This window comes from Oryctolagus cuniculus, chromosome 8 (genome assembly GCF_051225735.1).
Source record: "Oryctolagus cuniculus isolate XC-2025 breed Fujian yellow rabbit chromosome 8, ASM5122573v1, whole genome shotgun sequence".
In the NCBI taxonomy this organism is placed as follows: Eukaryota; Metazoa; Chordata; class Mammalia; order Lagomorpha; family Leporidae; genus Oryctolagus; species Oryctolagus cuniculus.
The window spans coordinates 73,190,711-73,217,819 of record NC_142874.1 but is presented as its reverse complement, the minus strand read 5'-3'; the positions used below and the strand labels follow the sequence as shown (position 1 = coordinate 73,217,819).

General features: G+C 40.3%; 1 pseudogene; it reads left to right on the top strand.

Annotated features, from left to right (window-relative positions):
• Window positions 1-27,109, top strand: part of LOC138843310 (programmed cell death protein 5 pseudogene) — a 68,915-nt pseudogene that overhangs the window by 17,440 nt on the left and 24,366 nt on the right.

Genomic DNA, 27,109 nt, shown 5'->3' with positions numbered 1-27,109 from the left:
CACATCCTCTCCAGCATCTGTTGTTGGTAGATTTCTGAATGTGAGCCATTCTAACTGGGGTAAGGTAAAACCTCATTGTGGTTTTGATTTGCATTTCCCTGATTGCTAGGGATCTTGAACAGAGTAACCATTTTTATAACATTCATTTTTCTTTTTCATGGTGGCACTAGTATCTATGTATTGGGAAACTTTTGGTGTTTTATTTTGGTAGTTAAGGATAATTTCAGAGATTTTCACTGGATTCTCCCCCCTCAAAATCATCCTTATTTAATGGGTCAGGAGGAAAATAGAGGAATTCTTGTGATTGCTGTATATTTCTGATCTAGTAAAATAATATGGAAATAGAGAAACTTCAGTAGTATCCCAGACCTCCTAAATCCTGTATGAAAAATAACTAAGCCAAAAATTGTTTGTCACTTTGACTACATGGTTGCCACTACTATTGGACCACAGTGCTGCCCAGGGCATTCTAACAATCCTCAAGGTATTTTGTGGGCATTGTAATCATTCTTAAGGTGGGTAGTGGGCTCTCTGGCAAACCCCAAGGTATATAGTGCCAATCTTTACAAACCTGAGGGTATGTAGCAGGCAACATAATGATCCTCAAGGTATTTAGTGGTCATTCCAATTACTCCATGGTATTTAGTGGGTTTCCTCATAACCTTCAAGGTACTTATGGGTATTTTAATCATCTTCAAAGAATATAAGCAGGTCAGAACCTATAAGACCCCAAAGTTCTAGTTATTTCTCTTTTTCAAGGGTATAATTGTATCAAGTAATGGCTTCAAGTCTCTTTGGGACAGGTTAGGAGAAAGAATAACATTATGGTCTCAGAGTGTTCTCAAAAGGACCTATATATCCAACACTTCCCTCTTGTTCTAGGATCTGAGGAAGAACTGCTAAGATCAATCCCATTCACAATAGTACAAAAACAATCAAATGCCTTGGAATAAACTTAACCAAGGACGTTAAGGATCTCTACGATGAGAATTACAAAATCTTAAAGAAAGAAATAGAGGATTTCTATTTCAAAATACCGAAGACATTCTTCTCAGATCTGGAAAAAATGATGCTGAAATTCTTATGGAGACAGAGGAGACCTCAAATAGCTAAAGCAATCTTGTACAGCAAAAACAAAGACGGACGCATCACAATACCAGATTTCAGGACACACTACAGGGCAGTTGTAATCAAAACAGCATGGTACTGGTAGAGAAACAGATGGATAAACCCGTGGAACAGAAAAGAAACACCAGAAATCAATCCAAACATCTACAGCCAACTTATATTTGATCAAGGATCTAAAACCAGTCCCTGGATAAAGGACAGTCTGTTCAATACATGGTGCTGGGAAAATTGGATTTCCACATGTAGAAGCATGAAGCAAGACCCTACCTTTCACCTTACACAAAAATTCACTCAACATGGATTCAAGACTTAAATCTATGACCTGACACAATCAAATTATTATAGAGCATTAGAGAAACCCTGCAAGATATAGGCACTGGCAAAGACTTCCTAGAAAAGACCCTGGAGGCACAGGCTGTCAAAGCCAAAATTAACTGTTGGGGTTGCATCAAATTGAGAAGTTTCTGTACTTCAAAAGGAACACTCAGGAAAGTGAAGAGGCAACCGACAGAATGGGAAAAAATATTTGCAAACTATGCAACTGATAAAGGGTTGATAACCAGAATCTACCAAGAAATCAAGAAACTCCACAACATCAAAACAAACAACCCACTTAAGAGATGGGCCAAGGACCTCAATAGACATTTTTCAAAAGAGGAAATCCAAATGGCCAACAGGCACATGAAAAAATGTTCAAGATCACTAGCAATCATGGGAATGCAAATCAAAACCACAATGAGGTTTCACCTCACCCCAGTTAGAATGGCTCACATGCAGAAATCTACCATCAATAGATGCTGGAGAGGATGTGGGGAAAAAGGGACACTAACCCACTGTTGGTGGGAATGCAAACTGGTTAAGCCACTATGGAAGTCAGTCTGGAGATTCCTCAGAAACCTGAATATAACCCTACCATACAACCCAGCCATCCCACTCCTTGGAATTTACCCAAAGGAAATGAAATTGGCAAACAAACAAGCTGTCTGCACATTCATGTTTATTGCAGCCCAATTCACAATAGCTAAGACCTGGAACCAACCCAAATGCCCATCAACAGGAGACTGGATAAAGAAATTATAGGACATGTACTCTATATAATACTATACAGCAGTCAAAAACAATGAAACCCGGTCATTTGCAACCAGATGGAGGAATCTGGAAAACATCATGCTGAGTGAATTAAGTCAGTCCCAAAGGGACAAATATCATATGTCTGCCTGATCGGCGACAACTAACTGAGCACCAAAGGGGAAACCTGTTGAAGTGAAATGGACACTATGAGAAACAGTGACTTGATCAGCTGTTGTCCTGACGGTTGATGTACCATGTAATACTTTATTCAGTTTAGTATTTTTTTTTTGTTCTAGTACCATTGGTTGAACTCTGTAATTAACACACGATTATTCTTAGGTGTTTAAATTTAACTGAAAAGTAATCCCTGTTAAATATAAAAGTGGGAATAAGAGAGGGAGGAGATGTGCAATTTGGGACATGCTCAATCGGACTTGCCCCAAATGGTGGAGTTAGAAACGTGCCAGGGGATTCCAATTTAATCCCATCAAGGTGGCATGTACCAATGCCATCTCACTAGTCCAAGTAATCAACTTCAGTTCACAATTGATCATACTGATAGGTCTAAGAGTCAAAGGGATCACACAAGTAAGAGTAGTGTCTGCTAATACTAACTGATAGAATCAAAAATGGAGAGAACGATCCATCATGGGAAGTGGGATACACAGCAGACTTATAGAATGGCAGATGTCCTAAATAGCACTCTGGCCTCAGAATCAGCCCTTAAGACATTCGGAGCCCATGAGAGTATTTTAGGCATGGAAAGCCAAGACACTCTGGAAAAGAAAAAAAAGAAGACCTAAATGAAAGATCTCTGCAAGTGAGATTCCAGTGAAAAGACTGGGGCCATCAAAGAAGGAGGTACCTTTCTCTGAAGGGAGGAGAGAACTTCCACTTTGACTATGACCCTTTCAGAATAAGATCGAAGTCGGCAAACTCAAAAGGCTTCCATAGCCTTGGCAACTCATGACTAGAGTCTAGGGAGATTACTGACGCCATAAACAAGAGTGTCAATTTGTTAAGTCAACAACAGGAGTCACTGTGTACTTACTTCTCATGTGGGATCTGTCCTTTTTTTTTTTTTTTTTTTTTTTTGACGGGCTGATGGATAGTGAGAGAGAGTGAGACAGATAGAAAAGTCTTCCTTTGCCGTTTATTCACCCTTCACTAGCTGCCATGGCCGGCACGCTGCGGCTGGTGCACCACGCTGATCCGATGGCAGGAGCCAGGTACTTATCCTGGTCTCCCATGCAGTGCAGGGCCCAAGTACTCGGGCCATCCTCCACTGCACTCCCAGGCCACAGCAGAGAGCTGGCCGGGAAGAGGGGCAACCGGGACAGAATCCGGCACCCGACCAGTACTAGAACCCGGTGTGCTGGCGCCGCAAGGCGGAGGATTAGCCTAGTGAGCCGTGGTGCTGGATTCTTTACTTAATGCGTTGTCCAATGTGAAGTAATGTTGTAACTAGTACTGATACAGTATTTTACACATTTAGTTTCTGTGTGGGTACAAATGATGAAATCTTTACTTAATATATACTAAATTGATCTTCTGCATATAAAGATAATTGAAAATGAATATTGATTTGAATGGAATGGGAGAGGGAGCGGGAGATGGGAGGGGTGTGAGTGGGAGGGAAATTATGGGGGGGGGGGAAGCCATTGTAATCCATAAACTATACTTTGGAAATTTATATTTACTAAATAAAAAAATAAATAAAGATATATGGTTTTTATTGCTATGCTTCTCAACCTTGATTTCACACTGGAATCAACTAGAAACTGTGAAAACTGTTCATACCAGCAAAGATGATTTCATAGGTGTGGGTGCAGCCTGTTTATCAGAATTTCATAAAGCTCTCTGGAAGATGATATTAGAATGAAAGGTAGCAAACTACTGCTCTAGAGGAAGACATCTGCAGAGGAAGGCACAAAATGAATGTTTCTTACAGAGAAGATAACCACTATACCTAGGGACAACCTCAGCAAGGCTGTTGTGTTAAAGGTGGAGTAGACTTGTTCTTTCCCTTTTGGAGTCTGGGTTGCAAGCTTTCTGTATTTCAAGTTTTTCTCTAAACACAAACCTTATGACTAACACATTTGGGAGTGCTGAAAGTAATATTTTTACGTTGCTTGGATCTTATAGTAGCCAGATATGTTCAAAATACTTGTTTCATGTTTCTAGAATTTTATGAAAATATTTAAGGAGTTTATTATTCCTGATTAGTGAAGATTTATCAATCAGAAGAGCAGACATACAGAGAAAGGACTATTACAAATGCATTCAACAAGCAGGCCAGCCAAGGAAAGGGACTCCACCTGGAGTAAATTTTCTCAAATGATGAAAACATTTTGCCAGTCTAACTGAAGACCTGGGAATCTTCATGAATAGGAGGTAGGCAAAGGCTTAGGAAATATGACAATGTACCCATGGAGGAGAGGCAACCTGAGACATCATAGTTTCATAAGTACCTCTAATAAACATTGTTGTTTTCTTCACAGGTCAAATAGCCTTATTTAGTAAGCTGATGGTTCAGTGCTTCCCCTCTCTCCCAGAACACTTACCTTGCTCATGCCTAGGCATGTTCCTCTAGACTGTTCATAATGAGTGAACTAATTTGAAATAATATTATTACTTCCATCCCCATAAAGGTATGTTAGTGCTAGCCTTTTTTATAAAAATTTCATTTCAAATCTAGAAAATGTTGAAATCAGGGGATGAATAAAAATGTTTTAAGAATGAAATTGGGTTGGTCCTTATCTTAAATCATACATAAAAATAAACTCAAAATTGATTAAAGGCTTAAACATATGACATGAAACTACAAAACAGTAAGAAAACATATATGAAGTTCTTTATAAAATTGACCTAATCAATCATTTCCAGGAAATAACACTAAAAACAGAGGCAAGAAAAGCAAAAATAGAAAAGTGGTTCTAAATTACACCAAAATCTGTGCAGCAAAGGAAACCACCAACAGAAGGGAACAGAAAATATTTGCAATCATATAGCTGAGAAGGGGTTAATATCCAAAATATATAAGAAACTTCTAGGGGCTGGTGCTGTGGCATAATAGGTTAAGCCTCTGCTTCTCATACTGGCATCCCATATGGGTGCCGGCTCCAGTCCTGGCTGCTCCACTTGTGATCAAGCTCTCTGCTAATGGCCTGGGAAAGCAGTGGAATATGTTCCAAGTGCATGTGCCTCTGAATGCACACGCCAGACTGGGAAGAAGCTCCTGCTCCTGGCTTTAGATCAGCCCAGCTCTGGCCATTGTATCCATTTGGGGAGTGAATCAGTGGATAGAAGACCTCTCTCTCTCTAACTCTGCATCTCAAATAAACAAACAGATGGTTCTCCAAAGATACACAAATGACTAACAGGTTTATGAAAAGGCAGTCAATGTCACTAATCATCAAGGAAAGAAATATCTAAACCACAATGAGATATCACTTCAGATCTGCAGGGATGGCTATTTTAAAAAATTGTTTTAAATTTAAGGAAAATATTTGCTAGCAAAGTATGGAGAAATTGGAATCCTTGTGTACTGTTTGTGGAATGTTAAATGATGTAGCTGCTATGGAAAACAGGAATCCCTTCAAAAATTTAAAATAAAATGATCATAGGACCCAAAAATTCTACTACTATTATTCCAAAGGAATTGAAAACAGAACTTCTAAGAGACATTTTTACTCTCTTGCTCACTATAGCATTATTCACAGTGGCCAAGATATGGAAATTGCTTAAATGTCCAACACTGAATGAATGAATAAAAAAATCTAGTGTAGACATACCATGAACCTAGAGTACATTATGCCAAGTAAAATAAGCCAGCCATAAAAGACAAACATCTATTATTTCACTAACATGAAATACATAAAACAGTCAAACTCACAGAAACATAAGTGAAACAGTGGTTGCCAGAGGCTGGCTGAAGGGGGAAAGGCGAAGTTGCTGTATAATGAATATAGGGTTTCAGTGATACAAGGTAAAAATTCCAGAGATTTTCTGTACAACAATGTGCATACAATTAACCATACTATAAAACACATTGGAGGAGTTGTTAATAAAGTAGATTTCATATTATACATTTTTACTGGAACACAATTTTTAAACAAGTAAATAAGGATAAGTCAAAAGAAAATATGGATGATTATTGTCAACCTGCCCACACTGCTGGGAAAGCATGGTAAATTACATACACTAGCAGAAATTGTAGTGAGAAGAGGGTTATGAGCATCCTACAAAATCCTGTGACAGGAAGATATATAAAAGAAGGAGAGAAAATCACAATTACTACTTCCGGGCTTCGGGTCCCAAATCTCGGTACATAAATTCAAGAAAGAAGGCTGAGCTGCATGGAGATCTGTTACCCAAGCAGCAATGGCTTCGGTGAAGAAAAATTAACACAGGAAAGCATGCATTGTCATTTTTTCAATGGACTCTAAGGCTCCAGCCTTACCTCTGATGTGGCCCTATCAGAGTATAAAGGTTATTCTCATCACAGAAAACAACAGAATCAAAACAAAAAGACAGAATAATTTATGAAGTTCATAACCTTATCTGCTCTAGGGCTTCATAGGCCAGGATAAGGGCCAAGCAGGGAATTTAAGTTGACAAAAAGAGAAACTCCTTCCCATTTTTCCTTACCCTTCCAGGCTGAAGAGTAACAAGAGAAAAAAGCAACATCCCACACACATAATTTTCAGCTCCTTTAAAGTCTCTGTTCATTTATTTGAGTAACTCTTCCCCTTCTTGCAGAATGAAGTTCTTGTTATTGCTTCAAACAGTATGTGTCGTGTGTGTGTGTGTATAAGTAATAAGAGTGGTGGGAAATGTTGGAATACAAAGAAAGTCCTTGAGTTTCATCAAGCGATGGACATATGATTGTGACAGTGAAGCACTAATACAATCTTGGGGTACAGATAGAGGTATAAATCTACATTAACATGTCATATTCAATATCAATGCTTGCAAGGCAGAGAGGAAAAATAAACATTTCTTAACAATCTACTGACAAAAGGACAGGCATGTTCTGGGAGGTCAATGTGACCTCATGGAGTTTAAGGTTGTTATAATCCATATTACAGATACAAATAGAGGCTCAGAAAAATCCGCTTTCCCACCTACAGATAGAAAGTAGCAGAACCAGGATTCATCTCTAGTATATCTTATCTTAATAGGGCCTCCTTTTTTTTACCCTACCACATCCCCCTCACCTCAAAGCTAAGATCCTATAAATAAAGTAGAATATGAATGTCCATGGACAAGTATTGATCTACTCCATTTAAAGGAAAGTATCAAAATAAACAAATAACCACTGGCAGAATCCAATCAGAATGATACTCTATCATGCCCAGCTATCTCCACCTGCAAAAAAGCACAGCAGGAGCCATGGAAATTCAATTGCCAAATGTATTCACCTGGAAGTAAATTATTTGACACATATATACCAGAGAGGAAAAGTAATTCAGAAAAAACAATATCAGTCAGTGGAGGATAACATATCTAATTTGAAAAGAGAGGTTTAACACAAAACCATGGGTGGATGGTCTTTCATTTGAGGCACCTGTTTCTCATCTAGTCACACTCAGCACTGTGTTTTCCAGACAGCTGTTCCTGTCAAAACTCAAACTTTGTATTATATGTACATGTTTCATATTCTATAACCTGCAAGGCCTAAAAATTCTTAGAAATAGACAAATGTGGGCCGGCACCGCGGCTTACTAGGCTAATCCTCCACCTAGCGGCGCCGGCACACCGGGTTCTAGTCCCTGTCGGGGCGCCGGATTCTGTCCCGGTTGCCCCTCTTCCAGGCCAGCTCTCTGCTGTGGCCAGGGAGTGCAGTGGAGGATGGCCCAGGTGCTTGGGCCCTGCACCCCATGGGAGACCAGGAAAAGCACCTGGCTCCTGGCTCCTGCCATCGGATGAGCGTGGTGCGCCGGCCGCAGTGCGCCGGCCGTGGCGGCCATTGGAGGGTGAACCAACGGCAAAGGAAGACCTTTCTCTCTGTCTCTCTCTCTCACTGTCCACTCTGCCTGTCAAAAAAAAAAAAAAAAGAAATAGACAAATGTGTCAAGACTTCTGAGAATCATAATTCACTCAGTGTACTCACATATGTGTTGAATGTCTTAGCAGCCAGGGTAGTAATAGCAGACTTGGAAGAACTTAGCTTTCTACTGTCAAATCAAAGCTCCACATTTATCAAATTTTTCTTAAATTCTTCTCATTGCATTACTGGGAAAGTTTCAGGCATCTATTAATTGCCTTTAATAGCTATCTGTAAAATTTAATTATATTTTTTATTGAGAACATTATGCCTTAGGGTAGGCCAAGAGCAAATTGCAGGAAATTGCAGCAGCAGTCACCTAGAGGCATAATGAAGGTCAGAGTGAGGTGAGTGTTGAGTCTAGCAATTATGATGCTAGTTGGGACACCTGCATCCCATAATAGAGTATTTAGATCCAATGCCTGGCTCCAAAAAGCTCCTGATTCCAGCTTCCTGCTAATTTGGACTCTAGGAGGCAGCAGGCATTGACTGAACTAATTGGGATTCTGCCAGCCATGTAAGAGACCTGTATTAGGTTCCCAGCTCCTGGCTTTGGGCTGGCTGAATCCTAGCCATTGCAGGCATCTGGGGAGTGAACCATAAAATGGGAAATCTGACTCTATCTCTCTACTTCTCAACTAAAAAAGGGAAAGGAGAAAGTGAAAAACACCCATAGGATAAGGAAACAAATATGGAACTCCTAATAAGAAATATTTCCTATAAGTGGGGGCAATATTGAGAGCACCAAAAATTCAATGTGGTCAAATCTGATCCATTACTTTCTCACCAAAAACCATACTTCCTCTGTCAATGTTATAAACAGTAATCTCATCATTTACCCAGTGTAGAAAATTTAGCAAATATTCACTTCTTCCTTTTAAAGTACAATCAACCCTGTCTCCAAAGTCCTTACCTCTCATTTTTCTCCTGTGTCAACTACTACAACAGCTATGAAAAAAATGAGCTCTCAAAACTGTTCTCTGCCCATAAAATCTATCTTTAAAATCTATTTTTAAAAATGCTGATTGAATGTCTCTCCTGCATTGTAACCTTGGAAGGTCCCTACTCTCTTCAGGATGAAGATCAGTTCCTGCGTATGTGTTTAGAGCTCTTCACAAGTTGGTGCCAACCTGCATTTCTAAGCTCTTCCCATAGAACAGCAACACTTCATGTTCTATGCTTCACTACACAACAACCGTTATTCCCTTAACACATCTATGTTTCTGCATAATTACAATATCTTTCTAAAACAACCATGGCATCTCACTCGCCAGGTATCAAATCCTTCTAAAATTATTTCTCTTGTTCTTTATGTGACATATAGCTACTTATCTTTCAAGACCTGGCTTGTCAGTCAATTTCTTTAGAAATCTTCCCTCCCAGCTGACACCACTACTCAATAGGCTAATCCTCCGCCTGCGGCGCCAGCACACCGGGTTCTGGACCCAGTCAGGGCGCCGGATTCTGTCCCAGTTGCTCCTCTTCCAGTCCAGCTCTCTGCTGTGTCCCAGGAGTGCAGTGGTGGATGGCCCAAGTGCTTGGGCCCTGCACCCACATGGGAGACCAGGAGAGGCACCTGGCTCCTGGCTTCAGATCAGCACGGTGCAATGGCTGCAGTGTGCCGGCCACAGTGGCCATTGAGGGGTGAACCAATGGAAAAGGAAGACCTTTCTCTCTCTGTATCTCTCTCTCTCTCTCTCTCTCTCTCTCTCACTGACTGTCCACTCTGCCTGTCCAACAAAAAAAAAGAAAGAAAGAAAGAAATGTTCCCTCCCACACTCCCAGGCTACTAAGTGCTCCTTTCTCTGAACCATCACCACACGCTTTGCCTGCCTTTTGGAGGTTAAATTGTGTCTCCCGGGATATATGTTGAAATTATAACCCTCAGTTCTTGCAAATGTGACCTTATTTAGAAACAAAATCTTTGTAGATGTAATGAAGTTGAAATTAGGTTAGGGTAGGCTCTAATACTACAATTGGTAAGTCTGTGAGAAGGAAATTTGGATAGACACACAGAAGTGAATGAGGTGATTCATTCCAACCCAAAGACCAGAAATTGTAGGCAACAACAAGAAGCTAAAAGACAAGCCTCCCTCAAAGGCTTCAGAAGGAACTAACAGAGTGATACCTTGATTTTGGATGTCTGGCCTCCCAAACTATAAGAGAATACATTTTTGTTATTTCAAGCTACTGGTTTGTGGTCCTTTGTCATAGCAGCCCTGACAAACTAATACAGAGACCATACTAAAACAGTAAACTAGTGCAGCTCTCTTGAAAAAAATCACAGTGCACTGCTTGACATTTGTCCTCCCACTGGATAATAATGTCCTGTACAACAAGGCTCGCACCTTATTTGTCTTTGTACCCCTCACCTGCTTCCAATCTTTCTCCTTCAGAACCACAGAGCAGAGCTCCTGGCAACTTCCATGACAACTTATAGACCCAGAGACTTTGACAGGCCACTAGCCTTAGCTGAGCTCTCACAGTCCCTGTAAGATGATGTATGTGTTCAAGGTACCAAGAACAAGAAAACATATGAGAGAGGTGTGTGGGGAGCAACCGAGACTAGACTAAATTACTGGAACTGCTAAGACTAATTCTATGCATCTAATCTCCCACAATATGGCGCTGAGAGAGAGAAAACAACTTCCACACAGCTGCCTCACCAATTCAACTAACAAGCTGCAGGAGCTGATCCTGTTCCTGATTGGAGGAGAGCAACGTGCTCGGCGGGTGGGCAGCAGAGCACGGATTGGTGGAAGAGGACTATAAAGGAGGAGAGAGACAACATGCACCAGGAACATCTGAGGAACATCTGAGCAACCCCTGAGAAACCCCTGAGAAAGCCGGCCGGTGGTGTGCCGCTCCTCCGTGGAGGCGGGGCGGGGTGGGGGGGCGGCAGGGTGTCGTTCCTCCGCGAGTGGGGGAGCGACAAGGTGTTAGACACAAGGCTGAGAAGAGGCATGGTTCTCATTACAGATGCACTGAAGAAGCACCTTGTCATAGCATTCCATCAAAGGCTTTCATTTTCCCATGGATTCTCTTTTTATTTCTTGTTGATACATTTTGAAGTAAATATGAGTCATCATTTCATTTCACCCCAACAAATCACAGTATGTATCTCTAAAAATATAGAAGTGTTCTTATCTAACATCTGTCTTATTCAGAATCAGCAAATTAATAATTTCTTGAAATCATCAAATAGGCTTTTTTTTTTTTTTTGGACAGGCAGAGTGGACAGTGAGAGAGAGAGAAAGGTCTTCCTTTTTCCATTGGTTCACCCCGCAGTGGCCGCTGCGGCCAGCGCACTGCGGCCGGCACACCGTGCTGATCCGAAGCCAGGAGCCAGGTGCTTCTCCTGGTCTCCCATGCGGGTGAAGGGCCCAAGCACTTGGGCCATCCTCCACTGCCTTCCTGGGCCACAGCAGAGAGCTGGCCTGGAAGAGGAGCAGCCAGGACAGAATCTGGTGCCCCAACCGGGACTATAACCCGGTGTGCTGGCGCTGCAGGTGGAGGATTAGCCTATTGAGCCAGGGCACCGGCCTACAAATAGCCTTTTTAAATTCAAATTCTTCCATTAAGTTTTTTTCTTTTCAGGTGGTTTACTTAGACCAGAATCTAAAGAAGGCTCATTTTCTACAGTATATGCTCTCTGATATTATCATTAAATGTTTTTCTCTAGGAAATGTTCCAATTGTGAGGGATCTCCCTTACAGAGGGCAAGTGTAAAAAAATATCTCTATGTATGATGAAAATTAATTATTCATGGCTAAGATCCTGATTGCAGATTATTTTTAGCCTCCAGAATATTTGGTCCAGCAAATAAAAAAAATCTTTAGTTGCTAACGTTTTAATCAATATATTAGGAGCAGATATTTGGTCTACTGGTCAGGATATAAAGTGGGATACCTGTATCCCATAGTAGAGTGTCTGGGTTAGAATCCTAGCTCTGCTCTGGATACCAGCTTCTTGTTAATGTGTACCCTGAGGGCAGCAGATAGTCACTCAAGTATGTGGATCCTGACCACCTATGTGGGCAACGCAGATTGAGTTCTTGCTCCTATCTTTGACCTGGCCCAACTAAAGATGATGTAGGTATTTGAGGAGTGAACCCATCAGATGGAAGATCTCCATCTCCATCTTTGCCCATATGCCTTTCACATCAATAAAAAGCCATAAATAGGGGGTTCCAAAATGGTAGAATACTGACACAGCAGTATGATCTAGGCTAAGCAAAATTAATGAAAAAAAAAAGTGGAGAAAGTATATTCTCAGGGTAAAGCTGCAGGGGAAATTGCAGAGGGAGGTCCAGAGAAAGCAGTAGAAATGGCCTAGACCTGTGTGCAAAGTGCAGACACTCAGCAATGAGCGAGAAAACAAAGGACCCAATAGCTTGGATCCAGATAAAGTGCCCACCCCAAAAAACAAGGTGAAGTCAGACTTCACAGGCCTGCTCCCCTGTTGATATAGCTGGTGAAAGAGCCTAAAGGACTGCACCATTTTTAAGTATGACCCAGATTCCTAAGGGCAGCAGAGTGACTGCTCACTCATGGGGGGGAAATAAAAAAAGCAATGTGTATCTCTCCCTGCTACAATAGCAACCTGCGGTCAGCTGTGGGAGAGCTGGCACCGTTTGTAGATTTTATGCAGGTAGAAGCTACTCCAGCCACTGTGCATGTGCCCAGCAACTATCAGGGACACTCTCCACCCACTCAGCAGGGGCAACAACAGCAGTTCAAGAGCAACAGGAGGGAAAGTCTCCAGTTGGCTGTACCCACCCTGCAACATGTAGAGAGGGGGAGCCATCCCTAAGGAAGGCAAGTGTCACCTGTGGGGACTCCTGTAAGTGCACAGCACAATTGTGAAGTGAGCTGGGCTACAGCCAGTGGGTTTATGCATGCCCGTGATCCAGAGATTTTACCAAAGAGAAGAACCTGCATTTCCCACTGACTTTGAGTTTGGCTGGGAGGATCAGGCTTGATCTAGTAGGGTGGAACACACAGCAGCAGTGGCTGTGGGAACAGGTCAATCACCTTATGGATGGGACAGGCTAGCAGGGTGAAGTGGTCCCTCTTCTACACCTTGACCATGAGAGCCCTAGGTGCTGAGACTGAGAAAACACTGTGACTGCATGATAGAAGGCATGGTGTAGCTGGGTTTCTCAGCAATCACTGAGTGCTACTGCACACTCCAAGAGCTCCTTGGTTGTGTAGAGAAGCTCATAGCAGAGGGAACCAAGCTCACAGGGAGCACTGTATGGTTCACATGTGAGGTTCATACAGCCATGTGGATGAGAGTTGAACACCACTGTGGACTAACAATTGGGCATTCCTCAGCTTGTAGGAGAGGAAGTAAGGGGTAGTTGAACAAACAGAGGTGACCATTCCTCTCCATCCCCTTAACCAGAGGAGAGGTAAAATGTCCAACTTGGGTGTTATCTGGGTTCTCACCCCATCCTGGAGCACTGACCACAGCTCCCTAGCCATACCCACCAAACACTCTTGGTATTCACTGAAAGTGCAGACATTGCACTAAGCCACAGATGCACAGCTCAGATAAAAGGCATCAGAGAGAGAAAAAAAAAAAACAGTTCCACAAATGTCTAAAAATAAATGCAGAAATTCAAGAAACAAGAATAAGGAAGACACTATGACCCACAAAAGACACACAATACTTAAATATAAGAATGTGAAGATGAAGAGATTGTGAAAATGCCAGAAAAAAAATTAAAAAATTAATCATCGGGTTACTCAAAAGCAATCAGAAGCAAGTCCATGAATTAAAGAAAGCCACACATAATATGAATGAAAATTTTTCCCGTGAAATTGAGATTTTAACACAAAATCAAATGAAATACTAGAAATGAAGAATTCAATAGAGCAAATAAAAAATGCAGTGGAAAGCCTTAATAACAAACTTGGTAGGCCAGTGCTATGGTGTAGAGGGTAAGGCCACCTCCTGCAGTGCTGGCATCTCATTTGGGAGCCAGTTCAAGACCCCGCTGCTCCACTTCTGATCCAGCTCTCTGCTATGGCCTGGGAAGCAGTAGAGGATGGCGCAAGTCCTTGGGACCTTGCTTCCACATAGAGATCCAGAGGGAGCTCCTGGCTCCTGGCATAGGATTGGCGCAGTTGCAACCATCAGAGGAATGAACCAGCATATGGAAAATCAATCTCTCTCTCCTCTGTCTGTAAATCTACTTCTCAAATAAATAAATAAACTCTTTAAACAAAAGAGAGTAATGATTAAAGGATCAATTCAACATGAAGATGTGACTATAATAAATGTATATGTACCCAAATACAAGGAGTGTGGATATGTAAAATGAATGTTAATGGATCTAAAGGGAGACAAAGACTCCAAAACAATAGTAACAAAGGACTTCAACACCCTACTTTCATCAATGTATAAATCAACCACATAGAAAATCAACAAACAGAGCTAATCGACACTATAGACCAAATGGAACTAGCTGGTGTCTACAGAACTTTGCATCCCACACTTGCTGAACACACATTCTTCACAGCAGCTTATGGAAATTTCTCTATGATAGACCATATACTACTCCATAAAGTAAGTCTCAGAAAATTCAAAAAAAAATTAAAATCATGCCATGGATTTTCTATGATTACAATGGGTTGAAGTTTGAAACAAACAATTCAAGAATCTATAACACATGCAAGCATGTGGAGACTGAATAACATGCTCATGAATGAACAGTGGGTAATACAAGAAATTAAAATAGAAATAAAAAATTCCTGGAAATGAATGAAAATGTCAATATGTTATATCAAAACTTGTGGGATACAGCAAAAACAGAGTTAAAAGGAAAGTTTATAGCAATTGGTAACTACATCAAGAATCTGTAAAGTCACCAAACATATGAACTGGCACTGTATCTCAAGCACCTAGAAAAAAACAGCAAACCAAATCCCAAATCAGTAGGAAGAAATAATCAAAATATTAGAAAAAATTGAAAGAAGAAATACAAGATATTAGTGAAATGAAGAGTTGATTTTTTGAAAAAAATAAAAAATTGATACACCTTTAACCAACTAATCAAAAAAAGAGAAGATCTAAATCAATAAATCAGAGATGAAAAAGCAATGTAACAACAGATAACACAGAAATAAAAAGAATCATCAGAAATTACTATAAAGAGATGTATGGCAGCTAATCAGGAAGCCTAGAAATGGATAGATTCCTGGACACATACAATCTACCAAAATAGAATCATGAAGACACAGAATACCTAAACAGACTAATAATCAAGATGGATATTGAATCAGTAATAAACACCCTCCCAACAAAGAAATGCCTAGGTACTGTTGGCTAATTGGCTGAATTCTACCACACATTTAAATAACTAATTCCAATTCTTCTCAAGCTAGTCAAAATAATTAAAAGTGAGGGTATCCACCAAAACTCCTTCAATGAAACCAGCATTAACTAAATTCCTAAACCAGAAAAAAAAAAAAAAACAGAAAAATAAAATTATAAACCAATTTTTCTGATGAACATAGATACAAAAATCCTCAACAAAATAGTAGCCAATCAAAATCAGTAACACATCAGAAAGATCATTCATCTGTACCAAGTAGGACTTATCCCTGTTATACAGGGATGGTTCAATGTTTGAAAATAAATCAATGTGCTAGATCACATTAACAAATGGAAGAACAAAAAACAAATGATTATCTCAATAGATGCAGAGAAAGCATTTGACAAAATACAACATCCTTTCATGATGAAAAGTCTTTTCAAGACAATCCAGGCAATCCAGCATCCTACTGAATGGGGAAAAGTTAGAAGCATTCCACTGAGATCTGGAACCAGACAAGGATGCCCACTCTCACCATTGCTATTCAATATAGTCCTGGAAGTTTTAGCCAGAGCCATTAGGCAAGAAAAAGAAATCAAAGGGATACAAATTGGAGAGGAGGAACTCAAACTATCCCTATTTGCAGATTACATGATTCTCTATATAAGGGATCCAAAAGACTACACCAAGAGACTATTGGAACTCATGGAAGAATTTGGTAAAGTTGCAGAATATACAATCAACACACAAAATATCAACAGCCTTTGTATACACAGACAAAGCCACAGCTGAGAAAGAACTTCTAAAATCATTCCATTCACAATAGCTACCAAAAAAATCAAATACCTTGGAATACATTTAACCAAGGTTGTCAAAGAATTCTATGATGAGAATTACAAAACATTAAAGAAAAAAATCAGAAGAAGACACACAAAATGAAAAAAATCTTTCATATTCATAGTTTAGAAGAATCAATATCATCAAAATGTCCATACTACAAAAAGCAGTCTACAGATTCAATGTGATACAAAGCAAAATTCCAAGGACATTCTTCTCAGATATAGCAAAAATGGTGCTGAAATTCATATGGAAATAAAGGAAACCTCGAATAGCTAAAGCAATCTTAAAAAAAAAAAAAAAAAAAAAAACAAAGCTGAAGGCATCACAATACCAGATCAAGACATATTACAGGACAATTATAATCAAAGCAGCCTGGTACTAGCACAAAAATAGACATGTAGATCAATGAAACAGAATAGAAACTCCATTAATCAATCTATGCATATACAACCAAATTACTTTGACAAAGGAGCAAAAATCAATCCCTGCAGCCAAGATAGTCTCTTCAACAAATAGTGCTTAGATAACTGGATCTCTGCAAGCAGAAGTATGAAACAAGGCCCCTACCTTACACCTAGCAAAAAAATCCACTCAAAATGGATCATCAGAGACCTATTCCTACGATGTGATACCTCCAAATTATAGACAACCCTGGGGAAACCCTACAAGATTTTGGCATAGGGAACGACTACATGGAAAATATGCCAGAAACATAGACAATCATAGTCAAAATTAACAAAGGGGATTACATCAAATTTAGAAGCTTCTGCACTATAAAACAAATACTCAGCAAAGTGAAGAGGCTACTGACAGAATGGGAGAAAATATTTGCAAATTATACAACTGAAAAAAGGATTAATTTCCAGAATCTATAAAGAGCTCAAGATACTCAATAACTAGGAAACAGACAACTCAGTTAAGAAATGTGCAAAGAACCTGAACAGACATTTTTCTTTTTTAAAAAAATTTTATTTATTTATTTGAGAGGTAAAGTTACAGACAGTGAGAGGGAGTGACAGAGAGAAAGGTCCTCCATCCGTTGGTTCACTCCCCAAATGGCTGCAACAACTGGAGCTGTGCTGATCCGAAGCCAGGAGACAGGTACTTCTTCCTTGTCTCCCATGCAGGTGCAGGGGCCCAAAGATGAACCATCTTCTACTGCTTTCCCAGGCCGCAGCAGAGAGCCAGATTGGAAGAGGAGCAGTCAGGACTTGAACCAGCGCCCAGTTGCTGGCACTGCAGGTGGAGGATTAACACACTGCGCCAAGACGCCAGTCCCCAGACATTTTTTAAGAAAAGGAAACTCAATGGCCAAAGACACCTGAAAAATTGCTCAGGATCACTATCCATCAGGGAATGCCAATCAAAAACACAGTGAGGTTTCCCCTGACCTCAGCTAAAATGGCTCTCATTCAGAAACCAACAAAGAAATAAATGCTGGTGATGATGCAGGGAAAAGGGTAACCTAATCCACTGTTGGTGGGAATGTAAACTGGTACAGCCACTATGGAAGACAGTATGGAGATACTTCAAAAAGCTGAATATAGAACTAGCATATGTGCCATCCATCACATTCCTTGGAATTTATCCAAACAAAAGGAATTCAGCATATCAAAGAGTGACCTGTACCCCCATGTTCATTTCAGCTCAGTATATAATAGCTAACATATGGAATCAACCCAGATGTCCATCAACTGAAGACTGGATAAGGAAATTATCATATAAATATACATGTGTGTGTGTGTGTGTGTGCGTGCACATACAATGGAATACTACACAGTGGCAAAAAAAAAAAAGAAATTAAGTCCTGTCATTGCAATAAAATGGATGCACCTGGAACCCATTATACTTAATGAGATAAGCCAGTCACAAAAAGACAAATACCATGTGGTCTCTCTGATCTGTGGTAACTAATAGAGTACCTACAAGGTAATATATAGGAGTGAAATTGATATCTTGAGTTGCTATGATTTTGAATAGCCCTTGTCTTGACTGTTCTTATTTGTTTGTTTTTGTATAATTTTTCCTTCATGCTATTTGGTGAACTCTCTACTTATTGTAGGATTAATCTTATGAATATAAAAATAACTTAAAATAGATCTTTGTAAAAAATAAGAATGGGAAATAGAGAAGGAAGAGGAAGCAGGGTGGGAGTAGGGGTGAGAGGAAGGTTGGCAGGGGGAGAATCATCATGGTCCCAAATTTATTTATATTAAATGCATGAACCTTGTATTCCTTAAATAATTTTTTAAAAAAGAAAAAAGCAATCAACTAGATTTTGCATAAAATTCAAAATTGGGGTTTTCCTAACAAAAAATCACTCTCAAACAACAGAGCTGCATTGCATAAGCAACAGCTTCCAGTTTCTGAGCTGTGCAGCCTTGTTGGTGACTCGACCCTCTCCTATTCACCACAGGCTCTGGCATGCTGTCACCTCTTTTTCTAGATTATTTCATTTATTATTATCTACCTGGAATCTATAGCACACAAACTCTCAGCAGGACAAGGATAGTAACTGTATCGCCAAATATTTTCAAAGAAGTTCTTATTCTAAAATGTTATTCATATTTTCAAATAACAATTATAAAATGTAAGAGAAGAAAGATCCTAGTGACATTGTCTATGACATTCAGACTTTGAGAAGTTCATTAATGAAGCGTCAAATCACCCTGTATCTGGATGTGACCCTTGGCCTTTTCCTTCCTTCATTCTTGGTAATAGTGACCCAACACTTTGAGGCAAAGGGAAGGGAACAGGGGCCAGCGCCATGGCTCAGTGGGTTAATCCTCCACCTGTGGTGCCAGCATCCCATGCGGTCACTGGTTCTAGTCCCGACTGCTTCTCTTCCAATCCAACTCTCTGCTGTGGCCTGGGAAAGCAGTAGAAGATGGCCCAAATCCTTAGGTTCCTGCACCCGCATGGGAGACAGGGAAGAAACTCCTGGCTCCTGGCTTTGGATCGGCACAGTTCCGGCCCTTGTGGCCATTTGGGAAGTGAACCAACAGAAGGAAGACCTTTCTCTCTGTCGCTCCCTCTCACTGTCTGTAACTCTACCTCTCAAATAAATAAATAAAATCTTTTAAAAAAAGAGAAGGGAACAGATGCTACTTTTACTATTTTGATAACCCAAATATCTTCACCCTTGGATTCACAATAAATGCCCCTGTGATATTTATCACTTTAAAAATAAGTTTAATACAAAAAACGAGTTGCTAAAACACACTTTATAACACAACAGGTACCCATGAGAAAAAAGTTTCAGTTACAATCGACCTGCACTTTACTTGATTGACTCTCTTTGTCATTTCATTTTCCCCTGGAAAAACTGAAAGCATGGAACAAAAATTAAGGAAAAGAGACAGTCTTAGATCCAAAAAAATAATGCTTCTGCTTATACCAGAGGGAATAAGATTCTTTCATCAATGGAACAGCATTGGTTTAGCCAGCTTAAGTTTGTCTACACTGAGATATTGGTTTCCACAAGTATGGACCATTGCCAAATGTGGGTTCTTTTTTCTTTATCTTTTGTCAGTAAGATTTTGTGAGACAAAAAGTCTCCTGAAAAATCATCATGTGACTAATCTGCTCCTAAGGAAATAATCTTGAGAACCAAGATCTGAAGGATCCTGAGCTCCTTAGTCATCATAGCAGCATGACTGCTAAGGAGGTTATTTCTTAAGTTCATTGGAAGTGCCTTTCACCAGAATGTTAGCCAAGACTCTTTTTTTGCAAGGAATTGTTAGCGTTTATTGTGGGCAGCTCTGAGCTTTTCATTTCTTCAAAAGAAAACAGTGATAAAGAGCTAAATCTACAAAAACAATCAAATACCTTGGAATAAACTTAACCAAGGACGTTAAAGATCTCTACGATGAAAATTACAAAACCTTAAAGAAAGAAATAGAAGAGGATACCAAGAAATGGAAAAAATCTTCCATGCTCATGGATTGGAAGAATCAACATCATCAAAATGTCCATTCTCCCAAAAGCAAGTTACAGATTCAATGCAATACCAATCAAGATACCGAAGACCTTCTTCTCAGATCTGGAAAAAATGGTGCTGAAATTTATATGTAGGCACAAGAGACCTCGAATAGCTAAAGCAATCTTGTACAACAAAAACAAAGCCGGAGGCATCACAATACCAGATTTCAGGACATACTACAGGGCAGTTGTAATCAAAACAGCATGGTACTGGTACAGAAACAGATGGATAGACCAATGGAACAGAATAGAAACACCAGAAATCAACCCAAATATCTACAGCCAACTTATATTTGATCAAGGATCTAAAACTAATTCCTGGAGCAAGGACAGTCTATTCAATAAATGGTGCTGGGAAAATTGGATTTCCACGTGCAGAATCATGAAGCAAGACCCCTACCTTACACCTTACACAAAAATCCACTCAACATGGATTAAAGACCTAAATCTATGACCTGACACCATCAAGTTACTAGAGAACATTGGAGAAACCCTTCAAGATATTGGCACAGGCAAAGACTTTCTGGAAAAGACCCGGGAGGCACAGGCAGTCAAAGCCAAAATCAACTATTGGGATTGCATCAAATTGAGAAGTTTCTGTACTGCAAAAGAAACAGTCAGGAGAGTGAAGAGACAGCCGACAGAATGGGAAAAAATATTTGCAAACTATGCAACAGATAAAGGGTTAATAACCAGAATCTACAAAGAGATCAAGAAACTCCACAAAAACAAAACCAACAACCCACTTAAGAGATGGGCCAAGGACCTCAATAGACATTTTTCAAAAGAGGAAATCCAAATGGCCAACAGGCACATGAAAAAATGTTCAAGGTCATTAGCAATCAGGGAAATGCAAATCAAAACCACAATGAGGTTTCACCTCACCCCGGTTAGAATGGCTCACATTCAGAAATCTACCAACAACAGGTGCTGGTGAGGATGTGGGGAAAAAGGGACACTAACCCACTGTTGGTGGGAATGCAAACTGGTCAAGCCACTATGGAAGTCAGTCTGGAGATTCCTCAGAAACCTGAAGATAACCCTACTGTTCGACCCAGCCATCCCACTCCTTGGAATTTACCCAAAGGAATTTAAATTGGCAAACAAAAAAGAGGTCTGCACCCTAATGTTTATTGCAGCTCAATTCACAATAGCTAAGACCTGGAACCAACCTAAATGCCCATCAACGATAGACTGGATAAAGAAATTATGGGATATGTACTCTTTAGAATACTATACCGCAGTAAGAAACAACGAAATCCAGTCATTTGCAACAAAATGGAGGAATCTGGAACACATCATGCTGAGTGAAATAAGCCAGTCCCAAAGGGACAAATACCATATGTTCTCCCTGATCGGTGACAACTGACTGAACACCAAGAGGGAAACCTGTTGGAGTGAGGTGGACACTATGGGAAACGGTGGCTTGATCAGCATAGCCCTGACTGTTAATGAACAACTTAATACATTATCCCTCTTAGTAGTTTTTTTTATCTGTTCTACTTAATATGACTGATTTAGTTCTGTAATTGATGCACAGTTATTCTTAAGTGTTGAAAATTAACTGAAATGTGATCCCTGTTGAACATGGGAGTGGGAATGGGAGAGGGAAGAGATGTATAATTTGGGACATGCTCAGGCTGACTTGCCCCACGTGGTGGAGTTGGAAGCATACCAGGGGATTCCAATTCAATCCCATCGAGGTGGCATGTACCAATGCCATCTCACTGTTCCAGGTGATCAATTTCAGTTCACAGTTGGTCATGGTGGAGGGACTGGGAGTCAAAGGGAGCACATAGACAAGTCTAGTACCTGCTAACGCTAACCGATGGAGTAAATAAAGGGGAGAGTGATCCAACATGGGAAGTGAGATACTCAGCAGACTCATAGAATGGCAGATGTCCTAAGTAGCACTCTGGCCTCAGAATCAGACTTAAAGGCATTCGGATCTGGCTGAAAAGCCCATGAGAGTATTTCAGGCATGGAAAGCCAAGACACTCTGGCAAAAGATCTCTGTGAGTGAGATCCCAGTGGAAAAACAGGTCATCAAAGAAGGAGGTACCTTTCTCTGAAGGGAGGAGAGAACCTCCACTTTGACTATGACCTTGTCTAAACAAGATAAGAGTCGGAGAACTCAGAGGGCTTCCATAGCCTTGGAAACTCATGACTGGAGCAGAGGGAGATTACTGATGCCATAGACAGGAGTGTCAATTGGTAAAGTCAACAACAGGAGTCACTGTGCACTTACTCCTCATGTAGGATCTCTGTCCTTAATGTGCTGTGCATTGAGATTTAATGCTATAACGAGTACTCAAACAATATATTTCACTTTGTGTTTCTATGGGGGTGCAAACTGTTGAAATCCTTACTTAATGCATACTAAACTGATCCTCTGTAAAAAAAAAAAAAAAGAAAAAAGAAATTATCAATTCCCAACTTGACTCTCACTGGGATTAAACATGACAATAGGTCTGCTCTGATTTCATCATCATTTAAAAAAAATCATCTATTATTTTTCACTTTATGTTTCTGTGTGGGAGCAAACTGTTGAAATCCATACTTAATGTATACTAAGCTGATCTTCTGTATATTAAGATAATCAAAAATGAATCTTGATGTGAATGGAAGGGGAGAGGGAGAGGGAAAGGGGAGGGTTGTGGGTGGGAGGGACGTTATGGGGGGGAAGCCATTGTAATCCATAAATTGTACTTTGGAAATTTATATTCATTAAATAAAAGTTTAAAAAAAAAAGAAAAAAAAAAGAAGGAGTAAACACAGATTTTCAAAGTTTGCTTTGTAGATGCTTGGACAAATGCTAACTTATATGTATCATTCTTGACCTAAGCCCTTCCTAACTTACCTGATTCTAGTCTGTCCCAAGTATCCTCTCATGAGAAGTACCACTGCATTAGAAACACTTAGTATTGATCAAGTCTTCAAACTAAAATATTTAATAAAGGTCAAGTCAAGAATTGCTTTTTCAATTATACAATGAAAATTGAAACTAACAGAAAAAATATAAAAAGCTTCAACCTACATTATTTAAAAGTTATTGTAGGAAAAGAATTATTGAATAGACCCTATTCAGAAAACGGGTTACAAGTGATGTGTGTGTAGAAACACATGTTTCTGGTTTCTCTTCAATTTCCACAAACAACAAGGTATGTCCCACTGTCTATTTGACAATTTTTGTGAGGCAGATGGCTTAGTTTAGCAGAGATAGTGGGAGACAGATTAATTTCCCATTGTCAAAGAGCATGTAAAACATGTCGCCTTTGTAATTGGCTTCAACAGAACTGGACAGCAACCTGGGAGGGAGGACAAGAATCTGTAGGAGGTTCAGATTTGTCAGTGTGTTATGCACAAACTGGAAGTCGGCAGATAGTTTCTCAAGTAATTTTCTTATTGCCATCCACATGGGAGATCCGGATTGAGTTCCTGGCTCTTGGCTTCAACCCAACCCCAACTGTTATAGGCATTTGGATAGTGAACCAGTAGATGAGAGCTCTGACTTTTTCTCTCTTTCTATGTCTCCCTGTCTCCCAAATAAAATAAATTCTAATTTTTTTTTAGAAAACAAAAATTTCTGGACCAGCGTTGTGGTATAGCAAGTTAAACCACCACCTTTCATATCATCCCACTTGGGCTCTGGTTCAAGTCCCAGCAGCTCCACTTCCAATCCAATCCCCAATTACTCTAGTCTTCATGAATTTCCATTTATTTTAACTCTCATTAAGCTAAAGAATGAAAATATTATTTTCTCTAATTAGTTCATATGCACTCATTTTATTTTCTTGGTCATTTCATGTATAGAGTGTTGTCAATAAACCAGACCACCATCACTAGAGCTCTTGCTTCAGATCATTTCTTATTCTTCTTTTGCATTCTTTTATCCTTCATATCACCTGACACTACAAGAAACAAGGATAGGCTCTCTCAATTATCAATTCTTATATCCAACAGTTTAAATTTTTAAGCCAAGCTTTTTAACTTTTTCACAGCTCATCTTTTTTTCATATAATAAACATTGTCATTTACTGATCAATTACTATATTCCATGAATCTAATATGTTTGAACATGCATAAGCTCTTTCAGTGCACGAATTCACAAATGGAACTTTGCCTAGGGGTTGCATTTAGTGCCCTTAGTAGACATGTGCTCAATTCTCCTGCACTGTACAAAGCAAAAGTATTCCCTGAGGAGGGGAGACTTGGGAAGGGACAGGACGAGGAGAGAAAATAAAGGGAGGGAGGAGAGACTAGAGAGGAGACAGGAGAGGAGAGAAGGATAAGGAGAGAGCTCCCTCTGCCAGATCACTCTCCAAAATGCCCACTATAGCCAGGGCTCGGTCAGGCTGAAGCCAGGAGTCCAGAGCTCAATCTGAGTCTCTCATATGGAAAACAGGAATCCAAGCACTTTAGCCTTCATCTGCTGCCTCCCAGATACATTAAAAAGAAGCTAAATTGGAAGCAGAGGCAGGATGCAAACCCAAGCACTCTGATAAGGGATGCAGGCATTCCAAGCAGCAGTTTAACCACCTGAACAATGCCTACCCCTCATTCTTGAAAGTAACAGTGCCGATAGTGAACTTACTCTGAGGTGTTCATAGAGTCAACAAATGTAGACATGAAACAGGTAAATATTTTTTTAAAAAATTATTTATTTGCATTTTAGGTGGGGGAGGCTGAGAGAAACACAGAGGCAGAGAGCTTCCATCTACAGGCTCATTCTCCAAAATCCTGCAACAGTTGAGCCTGGGTGACACTGAAGCCAAGGGCCCAGAATTTAGTCTTCTCCCACAGGTAGGACAAAAGCCCAATCAATTGAGCTATCACCAATTCTTCCCAGGGTGTTCATTAGCAGGAAGCTGGAATCAGGAGTGGAGGCAGGTTTTGGGTCCAGGCGCTCTGATATGGGATGTGGGAATCTCAACCAGTATCTTGTTAGACCAAATGTCTGCCCTATGACTAAATATCCTTAAAGTTATTAATGAGTTCCAACTTAAAAATCACATCTGAATACATACATGAATTCTTTACATGTGTCAAGCATAGAATATTTTTATTTTTAAGGAAGAAAGAATAAAGCAAATGTTAAGTCCTAGAAAACACAGTGATAATACATGAAACAATATGATACACGAATGCAAAGTATATCTTGGTCATTTCCATTAGCATTAACCTTATTTTCTTCCTCCCACTTTCCAAATATTCTTTCTTTATTCAGTTATTGAAACTGAATTTTTTTTCAGATTTTATTTATTTGAAAGGCAGAGTTACAGAGAGAGATCTTCCATCCGCTGGTTCACTCCCCAAATGGCCACAAATGCCAGGGTCCAGGCCAAAGCCAGGGTCCAGGAGCTTCATCTGAGTGTCCCACGTGGGTTTAGTGGCCCAGAAACAGCTTTCCCCTGCTGTTTTCTAGGCATGTTAGGAGGAAACTAACAGGAAGTGGAGCAGCCGGGACTCTAATAGGCACCCATATGGGATGCTGGCTCTGCAGGCCGTGTCTTTAACCCACTGTGCCACAGCACCAGAGTCAAAACTGAACATTTTTTTTTAACTAAAAGCTTCCAACATAACAACATTCAAATCATCAAAATATTGTTTGATAAAAGTTTTTTGATATCTAGACAGTTTTTGTCATAAATGTTTTAAAAACTGCCTTGTCTCATTCCCTACCCCTAAAGAAAGAATGATAAACTTCAACGGGTCCATATTGTATTTGAAGTCCAAACATTAAAGTTCAGAAACTATCTCACCTTGGAGAAAGGTTGTTATTCATTTCTTAGTTGATTCAACTGAATGTTAGAATATTCACCTGTGGATTTTCAAGACTTCTCACACAGGACAAGACACCTTCCTGCCTGTAAGGAGATCCGTAATCCCCATCAGGGCTCAATCTTACTGTCTCTATTTGTGCTGGTGGCCTGTGGCACTCTCCATTGTGCCCATAGCTTACAATGAGGAAGATGAGGAGGGAGCCTCTATCCTGTGAAGCTCCCACATCCCTCCTGTCTTTGGTCTTCCCCGGATCCACACACAGGACTATGAAGGAGGAACACAAAGCACTTCACCAAATAAGCAATGCATCAACACACCTCTGACTTACGACAAAGGAGCTCACAATTTCACCCACTGTAGTCCTTTATTGACAACCTGCCAGATTCTGAGAAGGTATCCTGTGTCACTGTTGCATCTCTCCCATGCCAAATGTCTCTCCCCTCCCCTTTTAATTTCCTTTCCTTTTCACATAACTCACTCTTTCAAGTCCTTTGTTGTTGTTTTTTTGTTTTTTTGTTTTTTTTTTTTTTTTTTTTTTTTTTTTTGACAGGCAGAGTGGACAGTGAGAGAGAGAGACAGAGAGAAAGGTCTTCCTTTGCCATTGGTTCACCCTCCAATGGCCGCCGCGGCCGGCACACTGCGGCCGGCGCACCGCACTGATCCGATGGCAGGAGCCAGGAGCCAGGTGCTTCTCCTGGTCTCCCATGGGGTGCAGGGCCCAAGCACCTGGGCCATCCTCCACTGCACTCCCTGGCCACAGCAGAGAGCTGGCCTGGAAAAGGGGCATCCGGGACAGAATCCGGCGCCCCAACCGGGACTAGAACCCGGTGTGCCGGCGCCGCTAGGCGGAGGATTAGCCTAGTGAGCCACGGCGTCGGCTCTTTCAAGTCCTTTGACCAGTTCTCTCTTCCTTTTCTGGGGAAACCCTAATCTTG